This window comes from Lissotriton helveticus, unplaced genomic scaffold (assembly GCF_964261635.1).
Source record: "Lissotriton helveticus unplaced genomic scaffold, aLisHel1.1 SCAFFOLD_404, whole genome shotgun sequence".
NCBI lineage: Eukaryota > Metazoa > Chordata > Amphibia > Caudata > Salamandridae > Lissotriton > Lissotriton helveticus.
In genome coordinates, this window is record NW_027612035.1 from 804,890 (window position 1) to 818,844 (window position 13,955).

The 13,955-nt window shown below is 50.0% G+C and overlaps 1 pseudogene; it reads right to left on the reverse strand.

Moving 5' to 3' along the window:
- Positions 1-10,277: 10,277 nt before the first annotated feature.
- Positions 10,278-10,768, reverse strand: LOC144807608 (serine/arginine-rich splicing factor 2-like; annotated as a pseudogene).
- Positions 10,769-13,955: the final 3,187 nt, after the last annotated feature.

Here is a 13,955-nt window from a genome sequence, read left to right on the forward strand (position 1 = left end):
CTGGATCTCGTCTGGCGAGAGACCCGTTCTTCGTTCTTCAGGGGCCATGGGGGTTTGTGCTGCGATGTCTTGATCGGGGGTTCCGGCAGCCCCGGTTTCTGCCCAAGATTCCAGGGCCTGCTTAAAGTCATCTTTGGTATTTAGTCCGGTGGTAGCGATACCTAATTCGATACAGAACTGTTTAAGTTCACGATGGCTGTACTCGCCCAATTTCTCCATCTGGAATTTCTCCGTTGATCCGCTGTCTTTAGTTGACATCGTGATTTGCCGTGGGGTGAGCTACTCTCTGTACGGTTTATGCGGTGATTCGGATCCCGTCGCTGGCCACCAATGTTAGACGGACCGGGAGGGTCGGCCGAGGATACGGGGAGAGGTCTCCGGGGAGAGCCGTCTCCAGTAAATCGTACAGACAAGCAACTTCCCCCCCACAGACGGACACCACACAATGATAACGTTCAACGATACTTTATAGACAATTCTTCACGTACGGTAGAATGGTACAAGGAGGTCTGGACACAGGGGTCCCCTCTATTCTGGTCTCTGTTTGGGAAAAGGGTAGCGGGACAGTCTTGTTACCAAAAAGATGGAAAATAGCTCTCAATCCTCGAGCTCGGTGGTGTAGATGAACGGGCCGCGGCGGAGCCAGCAGGTCCCGAGATGGATGAAGGAAGACGACGGTCCGCGGCAGAGCCAGCAGGTCCCGATGAAGGTGGTGGTTACAAACGGTCCGCGGCCACGCCAGCAGGTCCCGACGATGATGAAGGATAGGGTGGTTCCCAAAGCCGCGGCAGCGCCAGCAGGCAAGACGAGGGTGCACAAGGCAGAGCTACGGCAGCGCCAGTAGTCCGTCAAGGATGAGTTCTTCTTTGCGTCTCTCGACTCCAAGATACAACTGCCCTCCTGCTCTGGAGCTGCCCCAGTTATAGGGCTGGTGTGCTTTGATGTCCGGACCCTCGCACTTGGAGGTCGGGAGGTCCGGGATGAGGGGGTTCAGACACCCAGCAGGGGGGTGGAGCCAGCGCCCGGGGAGGCGATGGGCGAGCGGTACTTGGCGGGGGAGAGCCATCGACACCTCTTGCTCCCATTGACTGACCAAGTAGCCCGCTCACCTCCTGGGTGGATGTTGGTGCCGGGATGTCTGAGGCCTGGCCAGGCCCAGGGTTGAGGTCGATCGGGGGCCAGGCGGCCTCGTGGTGGAGTGTCCAAGATGGCGCCCAGGATGGGCGCGCAGGCCGGTAGTGGGTCGGCCTACGCGGTCAACAGGTTCGAGTGTAGGGGTCCCTGCGGGGACGGTGGACGTGCAATGGTGGTGTGTGGTACTTGCGTGGCTGGTTCGGGCCTGGTTGGGCCGGGGGAGAGCGGCCCTTCATGTGGCCTGTCCAACACCGACCATCCTTAGACGTTTGCTCTCTGTGAGATGCGATTGCTTGCAAAACCGTATCCATTACCGAAGTTAGGGTAGTGTCTTGTTCCTTTAAAGAAGAAGAGGGTCCATGAGAGCTAGAAGCTGATACGGGAATGCCATCCCGATAGGGGCCCGCTGGATTATGGTGGCTTCTCTTTTTTTTAATCACTGTGTGTCTTCCAGCTGTGGCTTCACCCAATAGCTCATCCGCATCACTATCTTGGGTGCTGGTGCTGGAGCCAGTAAGCAAATCGGAAAGGGAATCCAAGTCAGATGTTGATCTAGATCTCTCGTTAGCCCTCTCAACTAGATATTTTATAGCCTCTAATTTAAAGGCTCAATATTATAAAATCATCTATAATTTGTATTACACTCCGGCCAAATTGTTTGCATGGGGGCTCAGAACTGATGATAAATGTCCTAGATGCAAACAACCACTCGCAAATCTCCTACATATGTTTGCTGAATGCCCTACACTCGTAACTATTAAAACTATGATGCTGGAATTCTGGACCCAAATTTTTGGACATAGCTTTAAGGATTCTGTAACACTACTTTTATTGGGTCATGATGACTCTTTGAAACACAATAGTGAAGAACAGGCAGTTTTGTTTCTGGGATATGCCGTGCTACGGATAATTCTTGCAGCTAGGTGGAAAGATACAGAGCCTCCTACCTTTAATATGTGGCTAAGTCGTTTTATTGCTATTTATAAACAAGAAATCTTAATATATACCACAAGAGGCAGGAAAATGAGAGCAATAGGAAAACAGATATGGGAACCTATTACCCGGTGGTATAATGAAGTAAGGGGTCATTAGTTATTGGTTCTTATGATTGATTGTTTCTAGCCTCGATGTTATTTTTTTTGTATTTTCCATCTCCCGTCCCGTGTTCTCTCTATTCGTATTATTATTATTCATCTGTATCTTAGTGTTTCTTTTCCTAATTGTTATCTTTCTTTCCTAGAGGTAGAATATCTGAATTCTCGATTAGTTATATTTATCTATGTACCTTGTAATTCCGGCATATCATATCACTCCATATTGTCTATTTTGTACTGTTATGTTTCTGTTTTCTGAATTTGCCAATAAAAAAAGAAAAAAAAAAAAAAAAAAAAAGAAGTGTACCCTGCCTCTTTTATGGTTTTGGGATTATGAATGTATCCCAGTTATGGTTCACGGGGAGAGTTGTACCCCATTACAGTTTAGAGTATGTTCTTTAAAATGTAAGGGTACCCCTTTAGTATTTGGGGACAGAGCAGTGGCTACTCCAAGGTGCAGGTTACGGGGAGGGTTATACCCCGTTACGGAGCAAAGTTGACTCCATTAAGCTTGTGTTTGTGTTTCCCAAGGAAAGGAGCTGGGACTTGGGACTGGTTGTGTTTGGGATGTGTTGTCATTGACTTTTGTTTGTAACTGTTTGGGATGTGTTTGTTCTCCATCTGTGGAATGGATGTATGTGTACTTTCATATGGATGTGTACACACAAGCTAATTTTATTTATTGTATTTCCATCTTGTTGATTTCCCTAAAGAAAGGAGATGTGTTATATTTAGCCTGTCTTCTTTCTACCTCTGGGGATTTCATGGTCACTCACATGATGTCACCACTAGAACCTTGGGTGACATCATGGAGTGTTTGGGGCTTAGCCTGGTGACAACTGGCAGTTGGAACCAGGCAGGGTGAGTGGCAAGCTGGTCACTCCTGGTGGGTCTTCTTTCTAACTTGACTTATCATCCTGAAGACTTGAATAAAGTAACCTACATGATACCAGGCTCCAGCTCCTATTTACAACAGATAGCATACACTTCCTCAGTGGAAAAAGATAGCTCTTGATTCTCCCCCATTGTTTGGCAGTCAAAAAATAGACCAGTAGTAACTACTCTCGCAGCTATGCGCTGCGTAGACTATGACTTAACAAGGACGAGAGGAAGGGTAGAGAAGGGAATACTCCCTGTCCCCTACATCATATACTTAACAAACAATTGAAGGAGTAAACCCTGAGGACAGAAAATGTCCACGTGGTATAAGGGAAGATACACAAAAAGAGAAAAGTTTCTCCTTTTTTAGAAGACCCCTCACTCACCAACCTACTTGGTGACCTGCTTCATCATTGGGGTCCCACCGAATAGCCGAATGCTATCCGGGTGTGCTTCAACACCTGATTTCAGTGGAGCATGGTTTGATCGTAACAGTGGTGCAGGTGAGTGAAAAACAAGTGATGTAAAAATTGTTCTAATTTAACTCCCTAGAATACTTGAATATGGAGCAACAGAACAATATTAAAAAGCAGTGTAAGATACCGTGTTTGGTTAAATTGGCCTCTGGTATCTCTGTGATAGTAAAACGTGATAGTGGTCTACATGCTTCAACCTCTCGGCAATATTACCAGGTTTTCTTCAAGACCAAGCTATGTGACCCAGGCGGTATACACGCGCTAAGGTGTACCCAACCCTTGGCCACTTGTGAAACCACACCATGTACTCACAGTATGGCGACCTCTCATCAATTGCTGAAAGAAAAAACCTAAAATTGAAATAAACAATTGCACGTAATTTAAATCAATTGCAAGAGTCTTATCCTTTCGATAGTAATAGTGTACCTTCGGTATGGCTCAGAGTTTGAGTTATTTTTATAAATGTGGTGCTCACAGTAATTCTGGCATTCCATGCATGGCATATCTTACATCAGTGAGAAATAAGTGAATGGTAATTGCCAGTCAGACATCCATTCTGGGTAGGTAGTCAACCCATTTCAGTAAATCCACCTCACCACGTTATTAGCAATGGGAATTTTTTCAGACAGAGTAAGTTAAAAAACCATGCATGCTTGATGTGCGCTATATGGCGCTAGCTCTAGTCACACTCTGGGGAGAAAAATTAGATGTGAGGGGCCGACGTGAGCTCAGCAAATACCTTGTTGTTGGTCCTTGAAGTAGCGGAGCCCGCCCGCATGGTACCTGGTCCAGGGACAGACTGATTTGCATATAGCCAGGTTCTGAGCTGGGATGGTGCAGTGAGATGAATAACGGTGATGGATCAAGCCCTGATCTTTGGACTGGGTAAGAGTGGTCTGCTTAATTCAAACACTCTGTTCATCACCACCCCCTTTTCTGAATCGTTTTTGGCCACTATAGGTGTGGCAGGGTATACTCAAACATGAGTCCCTTTCTCACTGCACCATCAGGATTCAAGCAAGCCGGGCCAAAGAAGGCTGAAATGCCAGAAACCGGTCCCCGGTAGCTTGTCTCCTTTCTGGTGAAGAATTGGCTTGGTAGTTTAGTCTGCCCTGTTTCCATGATGCACTGGGCCAGGGACAGACTGATTTGCATATAGCCAGGTTCTGAGCTGGGATGGTGCAGTGAGATAAATAACGGTGATGGATCAAGCCCTGTTCTTTGGACTGGGTAAGAGTGGTCTGCTTAATTCAGACACTCTGTTCATCACCACCCCCTTTTCTGAATCATCTTTTTGATTGGCTTAGATTCTAAATACTGCCTTCTGAATGGTTTTAGGCTTGTTAGTCCTAATGACGACCATGTTATTTGTATCCTTCCCTGGCTATTGGCCCCTTTACTCCAATACTATTTTCTTTCCTGTGTACCCCCTAGCCCCCTCACGCAGTCCGTGACTTCTCACCCCCCTCATTCCCTCACTTCTGTCTGTGCATTCTTGGACACCCGCACCCTTGTTTTCAATGCAATGCAATGCCTGTTTGTTGTGGGAGTGGCTGGGTGAATTTGTACTCTTTTTTTTGTCTCGCGATGCTGATGGCTTATTTTACCTGACCAAATGATGGCAGTCTCCAGAACACATGGGCAATACAAGCATGCAATTTTTTCTGCTGCTGCCTGAAAGCAGCTATTAATATCGAAACCGTCATTTACTGGCAAAGAGTGCCGTATCCCTACCGCTTTCTCCACATCAAAGGCCGTTCTACCCAACCCAACCCGTGATTTGCACCACCACTCCTCCCGATCATTTGCCAAAACTGTCATACCGAAAGGCAGAGCCACTCCTGGTATGTTCTCAGTGACGGACACATTAAAATAAAGGAATATGTTACTTTTTTTAGATTTGTACCAAGGGGAGAAGATAACGGGTAAAACCACCTATTTCATATAAACTCGTTCACACTAGAAATCATGTCTTGCCTAGCCATAACAGGGTCGCTGGCGCTGACCCTGCCGGGAGAAGGTTGGCCACCAGGGTTTAAAAGCTCAGGGAAGTCTAGTCTACCAGTGGCTGAAGCTCGTCCCTTTTCCCGTATCCTGTCAATCAAATGGTTTCTTAATTTTGAACAGGGTGCCATACTGCGCTTTCACTTTCACAGTAGCTGGACGCAAGGCGGAACTTTGTATTTCCACTCCCCCCCCCTCTGTCCTGGCGCCTCCCCGTGCCCTCTGAGGGAGGTGTGTTGCAGACTCTTTCCCTGCCTGACTGCGGAGAGAGTAAGAGGGGTCGCCAAGGTCACCATCACTGTGTTTATCAGGGTTCGCATTCTCTACAGCTCCGGAGCAGAGCAGTGCAGTCAGCATCTTAGCTGCAGGAAGCCCTCTGCAGCAGTCACAAAGAGATGTCGAAGGCCACTTGCCGGGCTCGTCAGTGATCAGCCTGGTGCCCCCCGTGGTTGGGGCTCAGCTTCTCCACACTTAGGAAGTGGTCACAGATACAAGATCAGCCCTGTATCAGGAATCACAGGGAGCAATATGAGGTATGTGTTGACATGTGATAATGTTTAAATATACATTTTCTGTGTTCTATAGAATGTGATGTGGCCCGACCGACTGTTGTGTTTTACTGCTCCTTGTGTTGGGCAAATGTATTTGGTCACCCTTAAGCCACGCCCCTCCATGTGAGCTGCATGTTGAGCCGAAAGTGTGCATCTCGTATACTGCAGGAAAACAAGCATGGCGGCACTAGGCAGCAAAAGGTGAGAGAGTTTAAAGAATTGTGATCCCATCTGTACAAAGCGCCAGTCAGTGATGGGGCGGTGAACCTGTCCGGCTCCCCTGCGGTTGGTCAATGACCTCAGAAGCTGGTGCCCAGCTCCCCTTTATTACCTCTCCTACCAGCGCACAATATTCAGGCCAACTCGGCACTTGCAAAATGGCTTGCGCCTCCTCTCGGGCTACCTGTATTGGCCTCCTTCTACCACCCTGTGCTGCTCCGCCGTTCATTCACGGCGGAGCAGCACAGGGTGGTAGAAGGAGGCCAATACAGGCGGATTTCATTGTGGATCCACCTACCTACCTTGATGCTCAGGACTTGCTCATGATGCAGTAGACATCAAAGACCACGAGACATGTAAATACATGATCCCAAGAACCGCTGTAGGCACATTGTAGCCAACTTTAAATGAGTGATTTCACTTTTTTTAAAATAAATTACCCCCTTTTTCTAGAAATACGTGAGTAGGGTTGGGAGTTGTGCCCCGTCCTGAAGAAGGTACACACGTACCGAAACATGTCGACGCACACCAGAGGTTCTGTCCCTAATTAAGACAAACAAACCTCGTCTTTTCTTTGCACACCTTTTTAATAGCACCAGCTAGGGGTACGAAATAAAGTTTTTTTCATTTTTCCCACTAGCCAGGTACTTTTTAATTTTGTCACCACATTTCCCACTCACATTTAATCCTCTTATCACTCACACTCAACACACACCACACATAGTCTAAATCTGTCAACGCTCCCGCGTAGTCGTAGGTCGCAGCGTGCCGCATCCCTCTAGCAGGGTGCGAAGACCCCGATGATGAAGCATGACACCAAGGGGCCTGTTGGTGTGTGAGGGGTATTTTACACAACACTGAGTGCTCCCCTTCTTTTCACACTGGTAGTAGGATTCTTCTTGTTTATTTATCAGTGCCCGTGGAGTAGGAATCCTACTTTGTACTCTACCTCCCTTCTTTGTTAAAAATAGTATTTTATTGTAACGAAATCCAAGAACAGAAGTGAAATATGAACATCTTTTTGTGACATTTGTAATAAAGCTTGAAACATTGAGAGAACATATTTGTGCTGTGGTGGTGCTGAGTGATGCTGTGGTGGTGCTGAATGGGGCTGTGGTGATGCTGAGTGATGCTGTGGTGGTGCTGAGTGGTGCTATGGTGGTGCTGTGGTGGTGCTGTGGTGGTGCTGTGGTGGTGTTGAGTGATGCTGAGTGATGCTGTGGTGATGCTGAGTGGTGCTGTGGTGGTTCTGAGTGATGCTGTGGTGGTTCTGAGTGATAATGTGGTGGTGCTGAGTGACTGTACTCACTGTCACTCTGCACTCACTGTCACTCTGCACTCACTGTCACTCTGCACACACTCTGCACTCACTGTCACTCTGCACTCACTCTGCACTCACTGTCACTCTGCACTCACTGTCACTCTGCACTCACTGTCACTCTGCACTCACTGTCACTCTGCACTCACTCTGCACTCACTGTCACTCTGCACTCACTGTCACTCTGCACTCACTGTCACTCTGCACTCACTGTCACTCTGCACTCACTGTCACTCTGTACTCACTGTCACTCTGCACGCACTCTGCACTCACTGTCACTCTGCACGCACTCTGCACTCACTGTCATTCTGCACTCACTGTCACTCTGCACTCACTGTCACTGCACTCACTCTGCACTCACTGTCACTCTGCACTCACTGTCACTCTGCACTCACTGTCACTCTGCACTCACCCTGCACTCACTGTCACTCTGCACGCACTCTGCACTCACTGTTTCTGCACGCACTCTGCACTCACTGTCACTCTGCACTCACTGTCACTCTGCACTCACTCTGCACTCACTCTGCACTCACTGTCACTCTGCACGCACTCTGCACTCACTGTCACTCTGCACGCACTCTGCACTTACTGTCACTCTGCACGCACTCTGTACTCACTGTCACTCTGCACGCACTGTCACTCTGCACGCACTGTCACTCTGCACGCACTGTCATTCTGCACGCACTCTGCACTCACTGTCACTCTGCACTCACTGTCACTCTGCACTCACTGTCACTGCACTCACTCTGCACTCACTGTCACTCTGCACTCACTCTGACTCTGCACGCACTCTGCACTCACTGTTTCTGCACGCACTCTGCACTCACTGTCACTCTGCACTCACTGTCACTCTGCACTCACTGTCACTCTGCATTCACTGTCACTCCGCACTCACTGTCACTCCGCACTGACTGTCACTCACTGTCACTCCGCACTCACTGTCACTCTGCACTCACTGTCACTCCGCACTCACTGTCACTCTGCACTCACTCTGCACGCACTCTGCACTCACTGTTTCTGCACGCACTCTGCACTCACTGTCACTCTGCACTCACTGTCACTCTGCACTCACTGTCACTCTGCACTCACTGTCACTCTGCACGCACTGTCACTCTGCATTCACTCTGCACTCAGTCACTCTGCACTCACTGTCACTCCGCACTCACTGTCACTCCGCACTCACTGTCACTCTGCACTCACTGTCACTCCGCACTCACTGTCACTCGCACTCACTGTCACTCTGCACTCACTCTGCACGCACTCTGCACTCACTGTTTCTGCACGCACTCTGCACTCACTGTCACTCTGCACTCACTGTCACTCTGCACTCACTGTCACTCTGCACTCACTGTCACTCTGCACTCACTCTGCACTCACTGTCACTCTGCACGCACTCTGCACTCACTGTCACTCTGCACGCACTCTGCACTTACTGTCACTCTGCACGCACTCTGCACGCACTGTCACTCTGCATGCACTGTCACTCTGCACGCACTGTCACTCTGCACACACTGTCATTCTGCACGCACTCTGCACTCACTGTCACTCTGCACTCACTGTCACTCTGCACTCACTGTCACTGCACTCACTCTGCACTCACTGTCACTCTGCACTCACTGTTTCTGCACGCACTCTGCACTCACTGTTTCTGCACGCACTCAGCACTCACTGTCACTCTGCACTCACTGTCACTCTGCACTCACTGTCACTCTGCACTCACTGTCACTCTGCACTCACTGTCACTCTGCACTCACTGTCACTCTGCACTCACTGTCACTCCGCACTCACTGTCACTCTGCACTCACTGTCACTCCGCACTCACTGTCACTCTGCACTCACTGTCACTCTGCACTCACTGTCACTCTGCACTCACTCTGCACTCACTGTCACTCTGCACGCACTCTGCACTCACTGTCACTCTGCACGCACTCTGCACTTACTGTCACTCTGCACGCACTCTGCACTCACTGTTTCTGCACGCACTCTGCACTCACTGTCACTCTGCACTCACTGTCACTCTGCACTCACTGTCACTCTGCACTCACTGTCACTCTGCACGCACTCTGCACTCACTGTCACTCTGCGTGCACTCTGCACGCACTGTCACTCTGCACGCACTCTGCACGCACTGTCACTCTGCACGCACTGTCACTCTGCACGCACTGTCACTCTGCACACACTGTCATTCTGCACGCACTCTGCACTCACTGTCACTCTGCACTCACTGTCACTCTGCACTCACTGTCACTGCACTCACTCTGCACTCACTGTCACTCTGCACTCACTGTTTCTACACGCACTCTGCACTCACTGTTTCTGCACGCACTCTGCACTCACTGTCACTCTGCACTCACTGTCACTCTGCACTCACTGTCACTCTGCACTCACTGTCACTCTGCACTCACTTTCACTCCGCACTCACTGTCACTCACTCTGCACTTACTGTCACTCTGCATTCACTCTGCACTCAGTCACTCTGCACTCACTGTCACTCCGCACTCACTGTCACTCTGCACTCACTGTCACTCCGCACTCACTGTCACTCCGCACTCACTGTCACTCTGCACTCACTCTGCACTCACTCTGCACTCTGCACTCACTGTCAGGACTTCGATGTGGAACGAGACCTTGATCGTGTGCGGGATCTTGACTTGGATCGGCTGTAGCGGCTCCTGCTGCGGGATCTGGAGCGACTCCGACTGCGGGACCTCGACCGACGACGCCTCCTGGGACTGCGACTCCGGCGTCCATAACTTCCTCCACTGCCTCCATATCTTCGGGGTGGTGGTCCCCTGCGGCTATGGTGTGAGTCTGGTGGCCTTCCATAACAAGCCATCTGCACCCGAAGTTCGCGCCCATCCAGTACGGCTCCGTCCATGGCGTCCATCGCATCCTCGGCATCACGTTTGTCATGGAATCTTACAAAGGCAAAACCGCGGCTCTCCTTCGGTCGCGGGGGATATAGACGTCGCCTACTCGTCCATACTTCTCGAAAACTCTTCGAAGTGTTTCGGGCGATGTCCAGTAGGTAAGATTGTCCACCTTCAAGGACGTCATGCCTCCTACGTCAGGCGGCGGCCTGCCGTAACTCATCTCCAGGGAACCCGTGAGAGGCGTCGGGCGGAACCTTAACTATTCAGAAGGTGAAAGTCAGCAGGCGTGGGCGCCTACACTGACAAGAGCTTTGGCCAAAGTTAGTTAAAATAAAAAAATAACCTGAATAAAGTAATTGAGAAGTCAGGCAGGCCGAGGGCGGTACTGCGGGACACCTCTGTGACATCATTCCCGGGCCGCGCTCTGATTGGCTGCTGGCCCGGGACCTGACGTGCAACCAGGAAGAGGAGCCGGCAGCAGGAAGTGGCGTGAGCATTGCGGCCCCGGGGCTCCCGTGACCAGGAAGGAGCCCTGGATACTGTTTCCCTTTAAGTCCCGGTCCCGAGATGGGGGACCGGGTGAAGACCCGCGGGGCGAAGCGGGCGCACTGAGGAGGCGGGGCTCCCATGTGGAGAGAGAGCCCCGCCGAGCGCTACCACCGCCCGGCCACAGAGAAGCCTTCTGTCTAGCAGCGGGCCCCCGTGATGTGGGGAGAGCCTGCAGCTGCGGAGGAAGGGAAGGTGCCTGGAGACCCGGGGAGCGCCCGCCAGACACCGGTGAGTGGAGCCGGGAGGAGAGGGGCTGGTGTGTGTGGAGGGGTCTCTGTGTATGCGTGTAGGTGCGGCGGCGGCGATGGGGGGTGTGCCTGTGTATGCGTGTGTATGTGCGCATGCGTGAGTGCTGTGTATGCGTGTGGCTGTGATGTGCGCATGTGTGAATGTTGAGAGCCTGCAGCTGCGGAGGAAGGGAAGGAGCCTGGAGACCCGGGGAGCGCCCGCCAGACACCGGTGAGTGGAGCCGGGAGGAGAGGGGCTGGTGTGTGTGGAGGGGTCTCTGTGTATGCGTGTAGGTGCGGCGGCGGCGACGGGGGTGTGCCTGTGTATGCGTGTGTATGTGCGCATGCGTGAGTGCTGTGTATGCGTGTGGCTGTGATGTGCGCATGCGTGAATGTTGGTGCGCGTGCAAGCAGCTGAATCCAGCCGGGGAGAAGCGCGTGACAGTTTCTTGTCCGTCATTCCCCCGTGGCAGCTCGCTATAAGTCTCCAGCCTGGACGCATCCTTCGGATGCGATTTCCAGGCGAGACCTAAAAACCGGTCCCCTAATACAATAAGAAAATACCTCATCAATACCAGTTGTAAACCTCTCAACCTCACCCTTAACTTAATTTTATTGCCAATACTTTCCCCATTCAACAACTCATACCGTCAATAACCCATAGTTGTTCATTATTCATGCATCCATCCATACCAAGTAATTTGAGCATCTTTTAAACTTTTACCACTGTGTTTTCAATATAGTAACACAGCAGCAGCTCACTAATATTACAGCAAATAATCTCTGTGACACCCCCCACGTTCTCCTATACAAAGTCCGGATTTGATCTAAAAGAAACTAATTTATAGATGTTGCACGAAACATAAACAGAACATTTCTCTGCAGATGTGTGCAATACACTCTCTCTCATCACCCACATTAGTTAAAAACGTATAAGGTCCCAAAGGCCAGACCGATTGCATTGCAAATGCTTGTTTTTCTATATTATCCCTAGGTGTGGACTGTAGAGGCTGCAAGAAGGGCACCTCTGCCTAGAAGAGGACCATGTCTCATTGCATCATCTTGCGCATCACCAAGGAACGGTCTGAGGGTATCTGCGCTCACTCCCCCAGAGCAGAGTCCCCCGCATCAGCACTTGTCAGGGGTGTTCCTGTGGCTGAGATTTACTGTGCGGCGACATGGGCTTCGCTCCACACCTTCACTAAGCATTATTGCATGGATTCAGAGGAGAGGAGGGAGGGTCAGCTCAGACGTTCAGTGCTTCAGGGTCTTTAACAGCGTTATTTAACACCGTAATGACTCTTGGTGCGATTCCAGAATCATGGAAGTCTTCCATAACTGTGGTGATTCACAAGAAAGGGGGGAGAGATGACCCCTCCAACTATCGGCTAATTTCCCAATTAGGCAACATCAGGAAAATCTTTGGGAAACTCTTACAGTCCCGACTCAAGACCTGGACAGAGGAAAACAATATTCTCTCTAACCTTCAGGCCGGATCCTGAAAAGGCCAAAGTAGAATCGACCAGGCTCTGAGGTTGTAAATGATCTGTATGAAGTGCGTGTCCCTGGAAACTCCCCGCTCTTCTTGGTCTTTGGAGACCTAAAAACAGCATTCTATTCTGTCGCTGCTCCGTACTACGGAGTCTTCTGGAGGAAGGAGGTTCCCAAGCAACTATTTGAGTATCCGAAAGGATCTGCACCGGAACAATCATTCCAGAGTAAGTTTAGTGTAAAAGGAGAATGCACGTTTGAAATAAACATTGGCGTTGGGCAGGTTTGCGTACCTGCCCCAGCTCTATTCAACATTCACATCAATGGAACTGATTCTCTCAGGAATCTTCGTCTTGATGTTCTGATAGTGAAGAAGGAGAATATTCCGATGCAGATACAGTAATATTAGCGCGTACTGAAAAATCAATGCATCGACTTTTGGAGGGCTTCGAGCTATTCTGTAAGGAACGGAAGTAAATAATCCTATGCTGCTGGTATTACTATCTACAGCGCTGCTTATATTTTAAAAATACCGCTTTTGTATTTTATTTGCTCTAAATTGCATTTTCCCCTGCTTTTAACTCGATCTTGCTGTGCCCTCATACTTGCCCCTTAAATTGGGCCCCCACCGCGCTTTTCGCGGATCTGTTTCATCTTTCATCCTGCCTTCGTGTTTGGCGCCTGGTCGCCATCTTGGGGGTGGCGAGTAGCGAGTTGCCACTTGTTTGAGCGTTCTAGCGCTCACTAGGACCACAGGTGAGCCCTACTTAAGGTGAGCTTGGCAGTAGCTCGACCTTGGAGAAGGCTATAGCACGCACGCGCGCTATGCTGCTGGTATTACTATCTACAGCGCTGCTTATATTTTAAAAATACCGCTTTTGTATTTTATTTGCTCTAAATTGTATTTTCCCCTGCTTTTAACTCGATCTTGCTGTGCCCTCATACTTGCACCTTAAATTGGGCCCCCCACCGCACTTTTCGCGGATCTGTTTCATCTTTCATCCTGCCTTCGTGTTTGGCGCCTGGTCGCCATCTTGGGGGTGGCGAGTAGCGAGTTGCCACTTGTTTGAGCGTTCTAGCGCTCACTAGGACCACAGGTGAGCCCTACTTAAGGTGAGCTTGGCAGTAGATCGACCTTGG